Source organism: Octodon degus, unplaced genomic scaffold, assembly GCF_000260255.1.
Source record: "Octodon degus isolate 3935 unplaced genomic scaffold, OctDeg1.0 scaffold00033, whole genome shotgun sequence".
Classification (NCBI taxonomy): Eukaryota; Metazoa; Chordata; class Mammalia; order Rodentia; family Octodontidae; genus Octodon; species Octodon degus.
The window spans coordinates 15,299,322-15,302,243 of NW_004524609.1; the positions used below are offsets into that span (position 1 = coordinate 15,299,322).

A 2,922-nucleotide genomic window follows, 5' to 3' on the forward strand; every position below is an offset into this window, starting at 1 on the left:
CTCTCTCTCTCTCTCTCTCTCTCTCTCTCTCTCTCTCTCTCAAATAAATAAAAATAAAAAAAAATTAAATAAGTTATAGCCCTTTAAATTTTCCAGGTTAGGGTTGGGGAGATAGCTCAGTGGCTTAAGTGCCCGCCTGGCAACCACAAGGTCCTGAGTTCGATCCCCAGTACCAGAAAAAATAAATAAATAAGTTTTCCAGGTTATGTTCATAGGTGTACAAGTGATTTTCATTCTTTAACTCTAACCTTACCCAAACTGAAAGTCACATAAACCCCAAACTGACCTAATCTCCTTCACTACTACAGAGACAGAAGAAGGAAAAAGCAGTCACAAAAATCTTAAAGCGAGGAAAAAACTAAAACACAAGCAAACTACACTTGTAACCTGGTGGCACTATTGATTACTTACGGATCAACTCAATCCTTTCAACCTCCCAGTTCCCAAGAGGAGAACTCGAATCTCACCTAGCTCTCTAGCAACCCATCTGGCTGACTGGCTATGAAGGACATAGTGGTAACCTGAAGGCAAAGGAATGGAAACAGGAAAGAGGAGATATTTTACCGAGAAAGACGACGTAATCCTGAAAAGAAAAAAACCCACAGGGCCAAAAAGGCAGAAAGTTTGAAAAACTATGCCCGACAAGGGACAGAAAGAAGGAAGAGGAAGTAGATTAGAAAAAAAAAAAAGGGGGGGGGGACGTGAGAAGCAAATGCCTAGAGTTACAAAAGCAAGCATTTCACGTCCCTAGTGCAATTAGTCCGAGAGAGCTGCCGACAACCGGAGAAGTACAAAGTGAAAGAGGTAAGAAAGCCACAACAGACTAAAGCGATAATGTCTCGTATCTTTCAGTTTTCTGAGCGCCAGCACCACCTGAAGAAAGACCTCCAGTGCACTTCGGCTGTTCTGCAATTGGCACTTTTATAGCATCTGAAGCGAGCCTAGAGCTACTTTCTAAACAAGCCGTAATTCTGCTGCCTTACAGTCACGAAAGTATAGGGATAGTCTTGCAGATGAACATTAACAGCGCTGTCACGCGCTGAAATCTTTCTCCGAGCGCTCCGACCTGCGGCGGCTCAATTTTCCTGTCCAAGTCTTTTCTAAGTAGCTTAAAAAAGAAAACCTCCGGCACAGAGGTCTCGCTCAACGGGCTCCAGTAGCAAACATTCCAACTCACAGTGGATAGATTTCCGCCAAAAAAAAAAATCCCCCAAAGACGCCAAGCGATGGTGACGTGGTTGCTGTGCAGGTTGAAGGAGCATCAATCACCACGTTTGCAGCCTGCACCGAATCCCCCGCCTCCCGGGCTAAGTCAGCCTGACTCACGGAATTGCCACCCTGCGCCTCTCGGGTGCTCCAGGGCCCCTTCTACGCAAACCCTCACGACAGGAGGCAGGAGAACTCACTAAGGAGCCCCGCTTCTCGCGGGGGTCCCGGGCTCTGTCCCAAACCTGAGGAAGACGGCCCCCAGAGAGGAAGCGCCCCAAAAGGGGAAACCCGGAGTCCGGAGTCCGGAGGTTCCGCTCCTCGCCCCGAGCCTCACGGCCACGACTAGAACCTTGTGTCTGTCCAGCGGTTCTGGGCAGGCTGGGCCCGGTACTCCGCCACCGAAGCTGGAGGAAGAGACACCGGAGCCAAACGAGAGCCGCTGCCCGCACTCACCGTGGCGCAGCTGCCCTTGTCTTGCCCGGTCCGCCTCTCCGCAGCTCTGCGAACGGCCGCACACCTTCCTGCTGCTCCACGAGGGCAGCGTCTGCTCCGGCCGCCGTCACCGCTTCAGCTTCGGTCGTGGTCGTCGCTGCTCCCGCCGCTGCCGCCGCCGCCGCCGCCGCCGCCGCCGCCCGGTAGCCGAAGCTGCACAGCCGCCTCGCTTCCGCTCCTGGTCCCGGTCCCGCGAGAACTTCCCCACGCTGCCCCGCCCCGCGGCGCCCCGCCCCCGCGAGACTTCCTCCGGCGGAAAAGGCCCAGAGCGCAAGCGCTCCTTCGCTGCCGGGCCCCCGCAGGTAGACGCGCTACGTGCCGGGACGCATGCGCAATGGCACTTCGCAGCAGGTGGCACCCGCCTGGCTCCGCCCCCTGGTGGCAGTAACTCTAGACGTGCTGGAATGGACAATTTACTGCTCTGCCCTGAAAGAATAACACACGTTCAAATCACTTTTCCTTCACTTTCCACCAAACCTTGCCATTGTCCGCGGAGGAAAGAGGTCTTATAGTAACATGGCGCATTGCACATATGGAGAACTGGGTCTTCAATTGTTTGGGAATCCGGATCATACAAACCACGGTGTTGCCTGATTTGGGGGTGCACCAGCACTTGGTAGGTTGAAACAAGTAAATTGCCATGAGTTCGAGGCTAGCCTGGGCTATATAGCGAATTGAAGCCCAGCCTGAATTACAGAGCGAGACCCTGTCTCCAAAAACAAACAAATGGGCTGGGAATGTAGCTCAGTGGCTCAGCGCTTACTTGGCAAGCACAAAGTCCTCGATTCGATTCCCAGCACAAAGCAAACAAAAAACACTGCAATATGAGATGAATTCAAGGATTCTTTCTTTCGTTGACTGAACCATGTACCCCATATAAGTAAGTATTGTGCTGGGGTTAGAAGGTAAAATGACGAAAAGAAATCCTGGCTCTCAAAAAACAGGAAGAAGAATAAAGAAAGAAATCAGTCAATCAGTTCTGGCCTACCAGCAATTCACAGTCCAGGGAAGAAGCAGAGATGCCTCTCTACTGTCACAACTATTTGAGGGAAGGCTGAGAAGGCTAAAAGATGGAGGAGGGGTCAGTTCTCGGTCCACTGCAGAGAAGCCTTTATAGAGAAGGCTGAGTCTTGGAGGATGAGTAGGAGTGGGGCAGGCCGAGCAGCCGAAGAGAGGGCATGTTAGGCAGACGGATTGGCATATTCATGCGGAGGAACGAAG

General features: G+C 52.0%; 1 protein-coding gene across 2 annotated transcripts in view; it reads right to left on the reverse strand.

The window, feature by feature from the left end:
- Positions 1-1,888, reverse strand: part of Grb2 (growth factor receptor bound protein 2) — a 91,425-nt gene extending 89,537 nt beyond the window's left edge. For both annotated transcript variants that reach the window (XM_023714041.1, XM_004630100.3), the window contains exon 1: positions 1,663-1,888. The gene's annotated coding sequence lies outside the window, so the exon portion shown is untranslated. The remainder of the gene's footprint in view (positions 1-1,662) is intronic.
- Positions 1,889-2,922: the final 1,034 nt, after the last annotated feature.